Source organism: Natator depressus, chromosome 8 (assembly GCF_965152275.1).
Source record: "Natator depressus isolate rNatDep1 chromosome 8, rNatDep2.hap1, whole genome shotgun sequence".
Lineage (NCBI taxonomy): Eukaryota > Metazoa > Chordata > Testudines > Cheloniidae > Natator > Natator depressus.
The window spans coordinates 47,534,353-47,551,498 of NC_134241.1; the positions used below are offsets into that span (position 1 = coordinate 47,534,353).

Below are 17,146 nucleotides of genomic sequence, written 5' to 3' on the forward strand. Positions count from 1 at the left end.
TAGGAACTAGCAAGAATTTTTGCTATGAGATGGGTACGTGCTAGTTGGAAGTGACATAGGAGGACCTGGGTGTATTTTTGATCTCGGGATGACTATGAGCTGCCAATGTGATGTGGCTGTGAAAAAGGTTAATGCAATCCTAGGATGCATTAGGTGAGGTATTTCCAGTAGAGATAGAGAAGTGTTGCTACCATCATACAAGGCAATGTTGAGACCTCATCTGGAATACTGTGTGCAATTCTGGTCTCCCATGTTTAAGAAAGATTAATTCAAACTGCAACAGATGCAGAAAAGAGCTACTAGGATGATCAGAGGAATGGAAAACCTACCTTATGAGAGGAGACTCAAAGAGTTTGGCTTGTTTAGTCTAAGATAAAGAAGGCTGAGGGGAGATGAGATTGCTCTGTAAGTACATCAAAGGAGTAAATACCAGGGAGGGAGAGGAGTTATTTAAGTTAGGCGCCAATGTGGACACAAGAACAAATGGCTATAAACTGACGATCAACAAGTATAGGCTTGAAATTAGATGAAGGTTTCTAACCATCAGCACAGTGAAGTTCTGGAACAGCTTTCTGAAGGGAGCAGTGGGGCAAAAAGCCTAACTGGCTTCAAGACTGAGCTTGATAAGTTTATAAAGGTGAGGTATGGTGAGACTGGCTACAATGGCATGTAGCCAATCTGCAACTGCTAATAGCAAATATCCCCAATAGCCAGTGATGAGACACTAGATGGGGAGGGCTCTGAGTTACTACAGCAAATACTTTCCCAGTTGTCTGGCTGTTGAGTCTTGCCAAAATGCTCAAGGTCCAACTGACCACCATATTTGGATTCAGGAAGGAATTTTTCCCCAGGTCAGATTGGCAAGAGACCCTGGGAGTTTTTTGCATTCCTCTACAGCATGGGGCATGGTTCACTTGATGGTTTAAACTAGTGAAAATGGTGGATTCTCTGTAGCTTGAAGTCTTTAAACCATGGTTTGAGGACTTCAGCAACTCAGCCAGAGGTTAGGGGTCTATTACAGGAGTGGGTGGGGGCGAGATTCTATGTCCTGCAGACTAGATGACCATGACTGTCCCTTCTGGCCTTGGAGTCTATGACTGGAGTGGTAATAAGGCTTGAATATGCAGACTGTCAATGTAATCTTTGGGAGTTTTGCCATTAACTTCAGGTGGGGCCAGGATTTCACCCCAGTGTGTCCAGGGCACTAATCCAAAACCCATTGAAGTCAATGGAAAGATTCCCATTGACTCCAATTGACTTTGAACCCCTCGACAGGCACATAACTAATGAACACATGCCTCACTCAGCTGCATACCCACAGGGGCAGTGTGTATGGAGTGGTGGGGACACAACTAGGCTCTCCTGGATCAAACAGGAGAGCAGCTGTGGTTGGGGAAACAGCCCAGTTCATGTGCTGGTGCAGTGTTGGCCAAGTCTTGTACATGCAGAGTCAACGCTATCGGTCTCAGTATGCGAAGAAGGTGCATGTGTCACGTGTATGTTTTTCTCCAACACCTGCCATTTGCCTGCCCTTTTTCACCCTCACAGTGGCTGGGTTTCCTCAGCGAGTATTTGTAGCGTGCCCCTCACGTCCAACCTGAGGTGGTTCCGGTTGTGACTTGTTGCGATGGCTGCTCCGAGCCCTCTTCCTATGCAAGAGAATGCATGCACCACTGGGCACTGCCAGCAGCTGCCCACACACAGACCTGGCTGAGTGCTTTTTGACAGGAGGGCAGTTTCTCCAGATACACCATTGTGCATTATACTAAGCAACCATCCCAATTAAAAGTGAACATGAAAGGTGGAAATTGAGTTATAACACAGAGAAAAAGAAAGAGGCACCGTGATCAATAACCCTACCATAAAATGCCATGGACTAGAGCCACAGCTGGTGTAAATCAGCATAGAGCCATTGATTTCATGAGGATCTGGCCCCATCCATGGATATATGCTTCACTAAACAAAGAAACAGCAGTCAGATTTGAGCTCTGGAATTCAGCTTTGGCATTCTGCAGCCTTAGACCTAGCTAGCGGCTTATATATGCATTTCCAGTTCCCCTTAGGTGGAGGTTTGTGTTTTCTCATTTATTCCAGAAATGCATAATGAAGTTTTAACTTCGATTTGAAAAATGCCATTGCAGACAGGGAAGAGACTACAGCCGTGGGTATGGCACAAAAAAAAAAAATCTTCATTCTCCAAACATTCGAGAGGAGATTGGCCTATTCCAAAGCTTCCAAACACATACTCAGACATTAATGACTTATGCATATGCTGATGAAAATGGGGAAAGAATCATTTTCATCCACTTTGCCGGATGAAGGGGGAGGTCTGTTGTAAATGAACATTTCCTACGAAGATGTTTGCTTTGACAACAAAAGCCATCTTCTGTCAAAAACATTTGATGGCAAATTGTCGACCAGGTCTAGGAGACAGACTCCAGCCATTTTGATCATGGGCACTCCAGTCCTCATTCCCCCAGAGGCTTAATGTGCTTTTAGTAGCAAGTGTTGATTATGGGCTGGTGTTAAATAGGCTAGAGAGGATTGACACTCATCATTTCAGGGAAGGTCAGATTAGATTATCACAATGGTCCTGGCTGGCTTGGAAATCTATGAATTGTCAGCTACAAGACCACAGCACACCTCCTCAGCAACACAGGCTACCAGGGACATATCAAACCCTCCTTTCTCTCCCTACACTGGCTTCCCATAGAATGTCAAATCAAGTTTAAGGTCTCCATCATTATCTTCAAAGTACTTCATTGTCTGGGCCCAGGATATCTAGAGGAGTGTCTAAAGCTTCAGGATGAAGACAGTGGCTGACAACTCTGCCCCTCTGGAACTCTCTATAGTAAGGGTAAAGGTCATCTATGCAGGAGGCAGAACTGTCTCCAGGGGCAATCCAAGACTGTGGAAAGAATGCCTCCAGGAACTAAGGACGATCACAAACCTCACCATCTTCCTCTCCATGAGCAAGGCACATTTCTTTGACCTTGTCTTCTTCCCTATAAACACATAGCAATAGGTACATTTATATTGGGGGCGGGGGGGAGAAGAGAAGAAGATGGAGACACTACCAAAACAAGTCACTCCATTACACATGCTTTTCCCCTGGGGAGAGGATGAGAGAACAAACACGTAACCGATGTGTAGTCACATGGCTTAACACACTACTGGAAGATGCTCAGATAGAACAGTACTGAGCAACGTATAAAAACGTATATAGTATAGACGTGATTTTCTTAATTTAGAGGTTTGACAGGTTGTGGCTAGCCTGCACACTGCATTCACCTACTCCAATGTAAACAACTGATTTCTTTCCGGTCCATTTTTGTTATATAAAAAGGAATATTTCTGCTGAGTCCAGCACACAGAGCGACATGTGAGGCAGCCTCAGGCAGTGGACTAAGAGGTGGAAAACATGGGTTCTATCCCCAGTTCTGCCGCTGATGGTCACTAGCCATGGTGGCAAGTCACAGCCCTGCTCTGTACCTCAGTTTCCTCACACTTTGAGCTCTACAGCTGAAAAATGTTACGTGCTATTGTTACTTTAATATCCTGAATCAAATATTAATCAGCCTTGGAAATTGTTGTCATCTATGGTTTTAAAACGGACTAATTTGGGACAGTCGTGTCAACTCTGATTACAATGAACACCCTGAATTTCACAGGTGGAGGGTTTGATCGCAACAGGTTTCAATGTGATGGTGAAAGACTCCTTCCCCACTAGCTCTGAGAAGGGGTTTTCTGCTCCACTGTCACAGTCGAAGTTTGCTTTTTTTTTTTTTTTAAAAAGGGTACGTTTGCTGCTGTTACATGTCAGGCTGTTGCAGCTGCATTTAAAACTTGGTAGCTTTTCTTTAGACACCTCCTTCCTGTCAGCTCAAGGGCGCTCATTCCCTTGGGCTGGCATTAATCAGTTCCGATCAGAGGCCTGTTCTGACCCTTTCACAGCAGCCTCTTGACTTAACTCTCAGCCTGTGGTATGCACTTGGGGGCATATCAAGAAATATGTTGAAATATGACTTTCCCCCTCCGTAAAGCCCTCAGTCTGTCATCGGAACAAGGAGAACTTAATACACGATCCATGGAGTCAGGCAATTTGGATACTTTTCCCAGCTCTTTAACGGATTTGCTGTGCGACCACGGACATCTTGCTCTGGGCCTAGGTTTCTCCATCTGTAAAAGAAAAAGGGGATAATATTTACTGAAGCTGGGCCAAAACCCGGGCAACATTTTTTGTGAAAAATTTACCATTTTTTCAGCAAAAACTTGATGAAAGTTTTCTGACACCCAAATAAAGGCACTTCCCCAAGTCTAGTCATACAGATGCAAGGGCTAGCAGAAATGTAAGCATGCAATAATCCTAGGGTACAAAGTCTTACAGGCTCATTACACAACCAACAGTATCCCCAAGCCATGCCCCATTTCGCTTGAGGTTGCTGAATTCAACTCCCTTTTATCGAGATCACTTGGGCAGAACATTGTAGATAAAACTATAAACAGGCCACAGTTAGGAACCTGGCAGTTAAGGAGCCTCCACCCATGAGCTTCCCAATGTTAATGGGGAACCTTGTTTAAAAGGCGGATGCTGTACGGGGCGGGAGGGGAGAGGCAGGCGTATCAGACATCGAGGGGCTGAGAATTATAGTCATACCTCTCCTTTCTGATGATGTCATGTGGAGGGGCGGGGAGGGGGAAATCTGTGACTTCCACTCACTCCAGAAGTGGCAAGAGTGCCAGGATCTATTTCATGCTTATTTATAAAACAGGAGGAGGTTTGGGGGCCTCTGCTGGAGAATGTCGCTCTTCTCCAGTTAGGAGAGGGAAACATCCTTCTGCCTTCAGCTGGGAAATAGAGGTCCTCTGGGCTGTGTTCAGCACTATTAGGAATAGATCCGCAGTGGGGTGGGCTGGTGGGGATGTTTTTGCTGTATGACTGGATGATCCCACTTGAGACCATAAAAGAATCCAGGAAAAGCCAAATCCTGTGGCTGTGAAAACAACAACATCATTCCAGGCTTGGGTTTTGGACTCTCCCGGGTTATTCTCTCATCACATGGAACTAAGTGAGCACCCAGTTTGTCTTGCCTAAATTCTAATGAAGCAGAGACCATGTCAAAACTCTAAACAAACCAGGATGCTTTTAAGGTGAACTTTTTGCTAATCAGTCTGCTTCCTTGGAAGGCACCAACTTGCCTCATTGCACCTGGCGCACAGTTTGGAACTAGGTATTGAGCAGTTAGCTAGGAGAGGTAGAGCTGTCTAGTGGCAAGACAGTGGATGGGGGAGTCAGGAAACCTGGGTTCTATTCTTAGCTCCACCATTGACCGACTGTGTGACCTTGGACAGGTCATCTCCCCTCCTGATGCCTTTGCTTCCCCTTCCACTCGTTGTCAAGTTAGATTTAAGCTCTTCAGGTCAGGGACAGTCTCTCACTGCGTACAGCTCCCAGTACAATGAGATTGTGATGTCAGATGGGGCCTCGTAGGTGCAATATAAATAATGAAGACAGAGAGCTGACTTTCCAGTGGAAGCACAAATCTACTCGACTCCTTTACATTATAAAGTAACAGTTCATTTGGCATATTATTCCCAGCAAAAGAGGGCAAGATAAAGACATTGGCTTTTTTCTAACCTCCGCTGGCAAATTGACGATACGTGAATTCCAACCCACCCCCATAAAATGAAGGCCCAGAGATCAATCTTTCCTCATCTGCTTTCCGATTGCCTGGCAAATAATTGTGAGGCGTTATCTAATCTGCCACTAACAGAAGCTGGTCTTTCCATTCAAGGCCAAGACTTGAAGCTGCCCCTAAAGGCAATCACTACCTCTAACTACACAAACGGGTAAATCACTGAGCCTAATGCCTACAGAAAGTGAGAAGAATCCGTGATTGTCAGGCAGGGAGCTGCTGTTCGGAGGGGGTGGCGTGACGGAAGACATTGAGGAGGAAGCTATGGATTCACTGCAGGAGGAAGAGGAGGAAGCAGAAGTAATTCTATGGTAAACTCTATTAAAACATTGTCTGATCTGAAATTAAACCAACTGCTCTTCCAAATCTTTGAGACTCTCTTCCTTTCTCAGACACTCAGACCTTCAGATGCCTAGCCAAAGCCTCATTTTTAATCTTACAGACCTGATGGCCCATCTACCTTACATTCTCAGGCCAAGAGGCACAATTACAAACTGTCCAAGTCTTTCCTTCACCTGATCACGGAACACACTTAAGAGCTCATCTACACTACAAAATGAAACCATGCTGTGATCAGGTCATCATACATCACTGTGGTTACAGGTTCCCTGGTTTGGTTGCCATGGTAATGTGGACAGGCTGAGTGTTGTAGTGTCCAGTTCTGAAGTTAGATGCTCAAGTTAGCAGATGCCCATTTTAGATGCTTAAATGCAGAGTTGAGCTGCCAAAGGTAGAATTCAATGCTCTTAAGCACTTCAGGCCAGACCCTCAGCTGGTGAAAACCACTATGTCTGGCCCATCGACTTTAATGATGCCACTGCAATTGACACCAGCTGTGGGTCTGGCCTATTGACATCAGTGGTGCTACATCAGGTCACACTAGCTAAGAATCTGTCCCCTCCATGTCAACTTCTTTCTCAGCCTTTGGTCCTGCCTCACAAAGCATCTGACAATGGCAGCTCCCACTGATAGAGATACCAGCACCAGCTGCAGTTATGGAGCTAGTGAAACAGCGATGGGTGTAGCTGGTAGCACTTAATAGGGGAGGTCTCCTGGAACACACAGCTGGGGAATTATGTCCTGAAATATATTCAATAGGTTTTGAAATCCATTTTATGGAGACACCTGAGTCCAGGTGCCAGAGGTCAGGGAATCTCCGAAGCTGATTTTTGGAAGTGTCTAGATGCAAATGAGGTGGAACTAAAGTGCTAGTCTGGATCATAAAGTGCCTGATGTGACAGAAGACTATGAATGAGAAAGCACTGGAGGAAAAACTGCCTGCAACTTGTCTTCATTGCTGCTACCAGTGGTGAATTACACGACTGCGCTAAGTGTTTCAAAAGCAACCTGCGGCTTGTAGATGCCTCCATTTTGGGGCACCCAACTTGAGGCTCATTAGAGGAGTTGGATTTTCAGAAGGTTCTGAACACCTATCCTGTGAAAATCAGGTCCCCAGGAGACATCTCAAGTTAAGTAATGAGGATCCTTAGTGACTTTGGAAAATCTGGGCCATGATCTAGAGGAGCTTAGCTGTAGGAGAGGTGTGAAGCCCTCCCCATTCATCTCAGAAGAGGGCTAACTCTGAAGATTGCCTCTGAAGGACAGCTGAAATGTCAATGTGGTTGAAGATGGAGGGGTGGGGGAGGCACAAGCCTTTCTCCTCAAAACCCAAGACAGCAGGAAACCCATGAAAGACTCTTTAAGTGCCTCCTGTGGATGCAGAGCCCCTGTGATCTCCCTGCTCATCGGAGCAATTAACTGCACCCCAAGATGTCAAGAAAACTTAGAAGAGGACAGACAGAGCTGCACACTTCAAGTAGTCACTCTGTTGTGGAGCAGAGTAAAAAAGAAAGGGTGCAGGCAGGTGACAGGAGCAGAGAAGGACTGAAGGGTGGGCCAGGACTCAAAGAGGAAAGGAAAACAGACCAAAGGAGGCAAAAGGAGACAAGAACCAGGGGGTGGAGATAGGTTCAAGGGGAGGGAATACCTGAAAGAAGTAGCAAAGGGCTAAGGAGTTGTAGAAAGGTAGAGAGACCTGAGGAGTGCAGCGGGGGAAATGAGGAGCTCGGGTTTCTAAACACTGTTTTCCCTGGGCACCACGGGTGGGATGTTCAAAAGCACCGAGTGCTGGCCTAACTCAGCTCCCACTGGAATTCCGGATCAAACTCCCCTTGGCATCAGTGGGTGCAGGGCGAGGTCAATGCTGAGCACTTCTGAGCAGCCCAGCCTATAATCAGGAGCCTCATTTCCATTCTGAAAAGCCAACGGGCTTTGCAAACAGATTCTCCGCCTGCTTTCCTGCTCCCCAAACCAACTGGAGTTTTCATATTCAAAAGGGACATTGTCACAAGGTTACTTACACCTGACTGAGCTCAGCACACACTGAGTCCAAAATTCCCCTCCAGTCTCCTACCCTGGGGTTTGTCTTTCAGATGCAAATAGAAGGTGGACAAACAATCCATGGCCTCAGCTATCTTCCCTCCCTGCAAGAGTGGGCAGCTGGACAGGCTGCTAGGGTTCTTCTGGTTGGACCTCCTGTCCACCTAATACTCTCCTCTCTAGAGACTCTTCTCTTGTTCCTCATGAGACCCTCCTGATCTAGCTTACATGGGTAGTGAGAAGAACAGCTCTGCATATCAATGCAGAGAATAGTGAAGTGCTCTTGAATGTCAGAATCAGTGGAGAAGAACATCAAGATGTTTTGCTGCACACCTGGGTATCAGATCACACTCAAGTTCTTCCTTGTTCTATCAAGGACATTAGAGGTGACAAAGAAACCATATCTTCATTTCTTAGTGTGTAAGTTCTTTGGGGCGGGGACCATGTATTTGTGTAGCACCAAGAACAATAAAGCACAATGGGGCTTCATGTTGATGGGGCCCTCCTACAAGCTACTGAAATATATGTACTAAGTAGTAATAATAATGAGCACCTTCCTCCAAATATTATTGGACCATGTAAGGCGGTTGTGTCTCTCTCCCCGTCTGTCAGGGAGGGAGGCCATGTGCCCTTGCTGCAATGGTCCTAGAGCGACTCCCTTCAGGGGGAATTAGTGAACAGTTAATAGGCCCTAGCCTTCAGTCCAGGCTGGGTATCAGTTGGGTCTGGTAGCCCCAACACTCAGCCAGAGCGGGGCAGCACACAGTTAATGAGTCTGGCCCGCAGTTGGGCAGGGTGGCAGCAGGTCTATAGCCCAGAGCCTTCAATCAGGGGGATGGGGCTGTAATCAATTAATGGCTCTAGCTTGCAGTCAGGTTGTGCAATAGTAAGTCTATCTGCCCAGGGCCTTCAATCAGGGCAGGGCAACAATCAGGTAAGGGGGCCTCTGGCCTGCTGTCAGGCAGAGCAGCCCAGCAGTCTAGGGGGAGATTAGCTCTCTGATGGGAGAGCCAGCTAAACCGTCTGGCATCTTTGCTCAGGTGAGCACCAGACCAATACAGGTCTCCTGGCCTAAAGGTGAGGAGGCTTCCCACCCTGACGGTGGGGTGGCAGGAGGATGCAGGCCCACCTACTCCACTGCATCCCAGCCCAGGGCCCTGACAGTGACAGAGTGGTCCACCACTGGGTTAGCAGAGAAATCTGGCCACAACACACTGGCCAGCCTGCAGTGAGCGACACAGCCAAACCCTATTCAGCTTCCCTGGGGTCCTTCCTACACTCTCAGTCCGGGGGTACCTGGGTTCCAGGGTTGTCGTCAGCCTCACTGGGGTAAATAGCTGGAGGCAGCCCCAACAGTTCCTCAGTGTTCCTGGTGTCAGGCAGCCTGACAGTTCCTCCGGGTCTCTGGCACTGTAGTGGCCTTCATCAACTCCAAGCTCCAGCAGTTGGGGGAGAGACATCCTGCTCCTCTGGCAGCTCTCCTCCAACTGACCTGGAAGATCTGCCTTTTATAGTTCTGGTTCCTGTCCCGCCCCTCTGCTTCCGGCGGGGCTGCCGCAGGTATCCCAGTTCTGCCCACCAGGGGGCAGTCATGGTTCTCTCCCCATCTGTCAGGGAGGGAGACCACGCCCCCTCACTACAGACCATCTTCTCTGCTATGAATAAGGGAGTGTCTGCAAAGACCATTTGCTTTTTTGTGCAAGAGGAAGGTGGTCATAATTTACAAAAGATGGGGATATTAGTGTAAATGCACTTAAGGATCTTCAGGAAAGGACTGGATGTTCTCAAATATCAGCAAAACAGAGTACTACAAAAAGGACACAAAGATGGGAGCAAGCTTCTTGAAGAGCACTAAAGCTGGTCACAAATTTTTCATTGCAATGTTTTTTGGATGTAAAATGCAGTTTCTGCAACACAGAAACTTTCCACGGGACAATTTCAATCTTTCTGAAGTTTTTCTATTTTCTGCCTGGAAAATCTAAACAAAACATCTTGGTTTGGAGTGGGTCATCCCAAATCAAAACATTTTGGTTGGTCAAACCAAATTAAGACATTTCAGTTCAGTTCGGTTTGACATTAATCTGTGTCCACCTGTGCTGCCGGGGTGCTTCCTGGGAGTTATAGTTCTGATCCTTCATGCCCCCATTTTCCTTTATGGGCTGGGCTCCCGGGCTGGACTACTTCTCTCATGATGCACCACACTTACTCCTCTGGTTGAACAGCTGTGACATAACCGTAATGCATCACGGGAGATGTAGTCCAGTCAGATAGCCCAGCCCCATATAGGAGAATGGCTGTATGAGGTACTGGTACTTCAACACTCATGAGGCATGCTGGCAGCTCAAGAGGACATAGATAAGTGTCAACCAAGCTGAAGTGAAATGTTTCAGAACTTTCCATTCCATGAAAAATTTCAGTATTTTGGCTTTTCATCCCAATTTGGGATGAAAACTAATTTCCAAATCTAGGAATTTCCCACAGGAGGGAATTTCCAGTTATTGACCATTTCTAGTGGACACTAAAGAAGGATCTGGTAGCTGAAGTCAGCTGAGCCAAATCAATCATAGTGAGACTGAAAGGAAGAGGGAGATGTCATACTTGCTCTTGGATGATGCAGAGAATCATGTTGTAGTCACAAAGGTCACAAATCTCTCTTACAGTTTGAACTCAGCTCAGAATGGCAAAATTCTATGTGAGATTTGGCATGTGTTTGTGACAAGCAGATGGAGCATAATCTCAAATAGATCCTCAAAACTGCAGAGCACACGAGCAAAAGTATTCCAAATGAGCTGGTCAGGAAGTAACACACACTTAAGAAATGCACTAAAAATCTGAAGTTTGTGCATGTGATGAAACAACAAAGTAGAGATAAAGGAAGAATGACCCTTTGCTTAAGGAACCTGCACAGTAAGGTCGTCAAAGAGTACTTCCTCCAGTTTGCTTAGATCAATTATGTGAATGGCAGAGTGAAAGCATGGAAGATGTTGAAGAAGCTGCGAAATACAGAAGCAGAGCTCAGAGGACTTGTAGTTTGGGCTTTCATGGAGTTCGTACAGCAAGTGGATGCTCTATTGCAGCGCTGGCACTCATTCTCACGGCCAGCACAATGTTACATTGTACATCCATTGTGCAAGTGACTTTATAAACATGGTGGTCAGCTAACCTAATGAGGCTCTGCCTTTAAGATTCATTATTTACAGGAACATTTTCATTTCCCACTTCTCCAGGCCAATAAAAAGCACCATCATTTTCCTTTCCACTAACTGCATTGTCACCAGCATCAGTTTCAGAGCTTTTCCCAGTCTGTGTGTGTGTGCGCAGTAAAATTCAAGCTCTAAGATGGTTTCTTTGAGCAACCTTAAATCATTAAGCAGCTCAGTAGAGCCAGAGGCTCTCTGCCATAACAAGGACCCTGTAAGAGCTATTAAGATTCTTGGTTCCCCTTGACTCTCATTCTCCATTCCTGCTGAACAACACACATTTTAACGTGGTGGCTTTGCTGATGGGAGATTAGTCATTAATAAAGAAGGTTTATTTGAGTGCCCATGTAGTTATACATCAGTACACATCTAGGACCTGACAAGTTTGACACTAGCTGCATTTCCCCAAAAGAGGAGGCCAAAACAATTATAGGACAAAAACGTTTGTGAAAAAGTGATGTCACTGAACTTGCAAAGTATTTCGGCTGGAATTTTTAGAGAAGCCCTTAAGGGAGTTAGATGCCCAATTCCTGTTGAATGGAGCACCTAACTCCTCTTGGGTTCCTTTGAAAATCGAGGTCAATAGAGCCATGTCAGTTTACACCAGCTGAGGATCTGGCTCCATCGTGTCTAAATTAGGGATTCTTTACAAACCCAGAACTCAGACCAGGGATGCTGTGTAGTTTGCCAACCACATGACTTCTTGGAACTGGGACTGGACCCTAGTTACAAGCAAGCTGACTGCTTTCTGAGCGAGTGAAAACCATGCAAAATTCGCACAGCAGGGCAGTTTCAGCAAAGTTTTGAACTGACTTTTAGGATCTGTCCATGTTCAAAAGCAACAGACAGATAAAGCAAAACCAGAAAGGGGAAGTAAATCTCTGTGAATTGAAGCTGCTAAGTTTTACATACTCACACACCTGTCCAGGCACATGGTTATTTGTTAAAAAAGTCCTTGGCTGGGTGGGAAGATCACACACTATGAGGAGATTTTTCCCATCCAATGCCAAAAGTCTAGATCAAAAAATCTACAAACCTGGATCCTTAAAGCTAGGCTCCTAAATCCATATTTTTTAGCACCTAAATGGAAGCTTTTGGCCTGATTTTCCAAGGTACTAAGTACCTGCAGCTCCCATTAATTTCTATGTCAGGTGGGTTTCTCAGCACCTCTGGAAGCCTGGCTCCTCCTATTTAGGTGCCTAAATATGGCTTTTGGAGCCTGACTTAGGGACCCGGGTTGGGAAACATTTACCCCAGAGAATAGCGTGATCTGTCACATAAGTGAGGGGGAGGAAGAAATGTACTGTCAGAAAATGTCATCTCTTAAAAGTGCAGAAATCCAACTGTGGGAGGATTTACGGGAGTTCAAATCTAGGGGACGCCAGGAAAGACAGCTAAATAAACACATAGATCATGCATCTTGAAAGCTGATGTCAAGACAATAAAAAATCAACTTGATTATAGGAGCAGACAGGTGGCGATTGGTGCAATCCCTACACATTGTGTCCTGGAGCCTTTGGCTGGCCTTATCCACTGGAAACACCACCCAGCAGATGTTTTCCTGATTATAAATGTTGTATAATTTATAATCCACAGTCTCGCACTTAAACAATCATAGAGCTATTTTTATCTTTTTTTGGAAGCGGTGGGAGGCAAGTTCTTCCAGCTCATTAATGTAGCCATTCACTACCTAACCCCTTCCTGGGCGTGGAAATTTGTATGTTAAAGCTACTTGTTAGCAGGTGGGTGCTCCAGAGAAGAGCATGGTGGCTTAAGGGTCTGGTTTGTTACATGTAGAGTTCTATGGCTGTACCCTGCTGAAATCACACCACTGAACATTAATTAGGTGGAGTGAGCAGCAAACACTTCAGCCCTGGGAAAAGACCATCCAAGCCCAACTCTCTGACCTACTATGACTGATCCCAAACTTAACAACCATTCTATTCTTATCCCTTCTCCTTCTTCAGAAGCCCATCAAGACTCCTCATGCCCGGGGTCTGAATTCCCAGCCAAGGGTATGTGACCATTCTCTACTCCATTTATGCCTGTCAACAGGTAGCTGCCTCCTCTGCACCCCCTCCTTGCCTGGATGGCCCTGCAGATCCCTGCCTCAGTCTCCCTCTCTCACAGAGCTACTCAAAATCTCCACCCCATCCATATCATTTTAAAACATCCCCCTTCTGGAGGAGGATCCACTTTATTTAATCCATACAGAGATTAATACTTCCCGCCAGCTTCGCCCTGATGGCCACTGGTCCCACTGTTCAAACTGTTCTCTCTCCTTGAATCAGGAGTCCCCCGTCCTCCTTCCCAGAGCTGGGTTATATGCCAAATCTTTACTCCTTGCAGGAGCAAGTCTTGCTTCCAGCAGCACTCACCTGCAATTACTTCTGTCCTACTTGCCACACCCAGCCCTACCTCACTCTGCCAAGCTCCCACTTAAGCTCCTCACTGTAACTCAGGCCTCTCCCTCATATCCCCAGGCCTGGCCTGAGTTAGTTGAGGAACCTCATTCATTATTACTCATCCTCTCCACCTGGGGAGATGAGCTAAGCTTGTCACAGAGGGGGCTAAGGTCCATCTCCCCTTAAAGGACCCAGCCATGCTTTGACCTGAGCAAAGCAGGACAGAGAGAGAAAGATGTCCTGTATCCCAGCCAGACTGTGCCTAAAGTGCTCGTCAGATCAGCATGGCTGGCTAGTTGAAGCTGTGGCACTCCCTACCTGAGTGGCTTGTTAGGAGAACTTTCCAATTATTAAAGTTTTCATCACTTACAGTATTTTTAACTGGTGCTTTGTGATCTAAAATGTCTCTCTCCCTCTCTCTTTTTTTTTAATCACCCTGGAAAAATTTTAAATGGAACAATTTCATGAAATCGTTGCTTAGTTTGGCACAAAGTATTTATTTCACTTAGGCAGTCAATAGATTGCTGCACAAAAAAGCACAGCTTTCAGTACCGGAGATGTAAATTTCAGGTTGGTTTAAGACTAACTGCTATGATGCTGTTCGGGAATATATTAACAATAATATAACTAGCATTTCTGTAGTGCCTTTTATTCTCAAGGGTTCCAAAGCTCTTTGCAAACTGCAGGCTGGCAAAAGCACACTGAAATCACACCACCAACCACAGAAATACAGCCACCTCGGGTGGTAGATGGCAGCTACTTACACTGTGTTGGTGTGCTCTGTTAAGTTCCAGGTTTGATTTTCGAGACCAAGAATCAAAGAGCTACGTTCACGAAATGAAACTCCAAGGGGGAAAGTTCCTACACGGTGGAGTGTAGATGAGCAGCACTCATTTTTCACTAATACTGAACTTCACACGGATCTTCACGGAACTAAAGTTCATGCTAGAAAAGGTTTTGAAAATAAGATAAGGGTTAGATGACACCATATTTGAAACACTACGCTTGGGCCCGCCATTGTTGCTAACACCAGTCGAGTTGAACATGTTAGCAATGGTACAGACAAGGGCTGTGTATGTGACAATGAGGCTGGCACAGTCTGTCTCTAATGGCTAGGACACATACCAAGGTGTATGAGTCTGCTACTGGCTCCAGGTCTTTTAACTCAAGCAGCGCAGTCTTGTGTGCTCAGGTCCAGGGGTCTCAGGTTTAGCCCCCTCAGACAATACAAACAGCCACATTGTTAGCTCCGTATCACTAGGGAGACATGGAACAGCAGAGAAGGGGGAAAATAGAGGTGACGGGAGACATTCTGACCTGCGCCGATTTCCCAACCCAATACATCTTTCCATTCTGCGGCTCATCCACATGTAAGGTGAGCACATTTTTACAAAGAAAAGCCCCATGGGAGGATTTTGATAGAGGAAGGCAGGAGGATGCCACCTTCTCATTGCCAACCTACTTCCTGTATGAAACAATCTCAACCTCATTTCAGTCAAGGACGAGTTGGGGGGAAATCCATTATAAATCCTCAGCCATCCAGTTCCTCAGGAGGTAGGAGGAGATTGAGAAAGATTCTCAGAAAAAGGCAACTGAAAAAAAAACATACCACGGGATCCTTCCCACCGAGAACACCTCTAACCACCACCACAGTACAAATCTTCAGTTACGAGCACACTTCAGAGGGTGGGATCTGGCTCTGTGACCTTCAGGCCTAGGAGTGATTCTTCCATAACAGTCGCCTCCAGGCTCATGCAGAGACTGTAACCCCAAAACCAAAAAGGCTGGGAATAAGGTGGAAATTTTTAATGGTGAGGGTAATTAATCATCGGAGCAATTTACCGAGGGTTGTGGTGGAGTCTCCATCATGGACAACTTTTAAATCAAGACGGGATATTCCTCTAGAAGATCTTTGCCCTCGGGTATTTTGGGGCAGGTCTCTGGCCTGTGTTATACAGGAGGCCAGACTACATGATCACAGTGGTGCCTTCTGGCCTTGGAATCTATTAAGTTACATGGTGCTATGAACCTTGTAGAACTGGCTAAAACACGAAAGCCTAGTTTTGTAAAAAGACTCAGAATTTTATTTTCATTTCCCATGAAAGGAAATGGTTCCAGTGTTCTTCTTTTTTTTTTTTCCAAAAATTGTCACCATTTTTTTTTGTTCTGCATTTTTATGAAAACATTATCAAAATTTTCCCAAACATTTCAACTGCATTTTCGATAAAAATCTCAAAACCAAGGCATGACACTTACCTCCCCACAAAAAAAACTTGTAATGTTGATCATTTTTTTTAATGAAAAAATTTATTTAAAAAAAAAAGCCTTTTTTTAAAACAAAAATTCATTTTTTTCTGGAAATCTTTGACCAGCTGTAGACAATTTATACCTGCTGAGGATCTGGCCCTGTGAATTATAGAGAGATAGGTCCAGGCTGAAATATTTAAGTTTCATTTTAAAAAGGGTGTTATAAAGTGTAATAGGAATGGGAATGTTTTCATTATATGCTTACAAAATTTCAGTGAAACCAGTTCTTTGGGCTGTAACCATGCCTTTCCAGTACTTCTTACAGTGTAGGAGAACCAGGAAGTCATTTCATTGTCCAAACCAAGTGCTGAATGCAGGAAGGAGTAGGAGACATGATGACAAATAAGGCTGAGGTCTGAGGTAATGTGGCCTAGTGGTTAGAACACCAGACCAAGATTTAGGAGCCCTGGGTTCTATTCTTGGCACAGCTACTGGGTGACCTTGGACAGGTCACCTTCATCTTTCTGTTCCTCCATTTCCCTATGTATACAATGGGGATAATGATACTGACTTCTTTTGTAAAGCACTTCAAGATCTATGGATGAAAAGTGAGCTAGCATTTTTATTCTTGGGCTGGGGAGCAGTATTGCAAGAGGTGAACATGTATTGTTGATGGGCAAACCAAGAATGAAACAAAAAACTTTCTAGGTCTTCATATTCCTGAGAAGCACAGGTCAGTTGTCAAAACCCCGCGCTTTTTTATTTGGCCGTGGCTGACGAGATTAAATTAATCTTGTTGGGCCAGATGAAATTTGGATGTACCAGCACTAGCCACTAATGAAAAAAGCACAATAGAAAGCATTGGAAAATCCCTGACACTCAGCACCTGAGGATAAATTTAAATAATTCTATGAATATAGATCAATAACACTAATGTACTTATAGCCTTTGTGTGAAGTATTCAAATTAGAATAAGAATCATTTGTATTACAAAGCCTTGTATTAATTCTTAGTATCTATTGTTTTACGTATTATTCAATTAATCTTGGTCTTCAACTCGAACATCACATACAATATTAAAATATGGGACATGAGACTCTGTATTAGAGATGCTAGAATGTTCATAACTGAGTATGGTTTGTAGGAGGATGTCGCTATGAAAGTCTACTCGAGTCCCCCAGGATAACAGTCTGGAGTAGAGACAAGAGAGAAACATTAC

At 45.2% G+C, this 17,146-nt stretch overlaps 1 long non-coding RNA gene across 1 annotated transcript in view; it reads right to left on the reverse strand.

Moving 5' to 3' along the window:
- Nucleotides 1-2,268: 2,268 nt before the first annotated feature.
- LOC141992836 (uncharacterized) overlaps nucleotides 2,269-17,146 on the reverse strand; it is a 188,157-nt gene continuing 173,279 nt past the window's right edge. Inside the window, exons 3-4 of the long non-coding RNA XR_012640663.1 lie at nucleotides 14,445-14,625; nucleotides 2,269-4,179 (exon numbers count right to left, since the gene is read on the reverse strand). This is a non-coding gene — a long non-coding RNA (uncharacterized LOC141992836). The remainder of the gene's footprint in view (nucleotides 4,180-14,444; nucleotides 14,626-17,146) is intronic.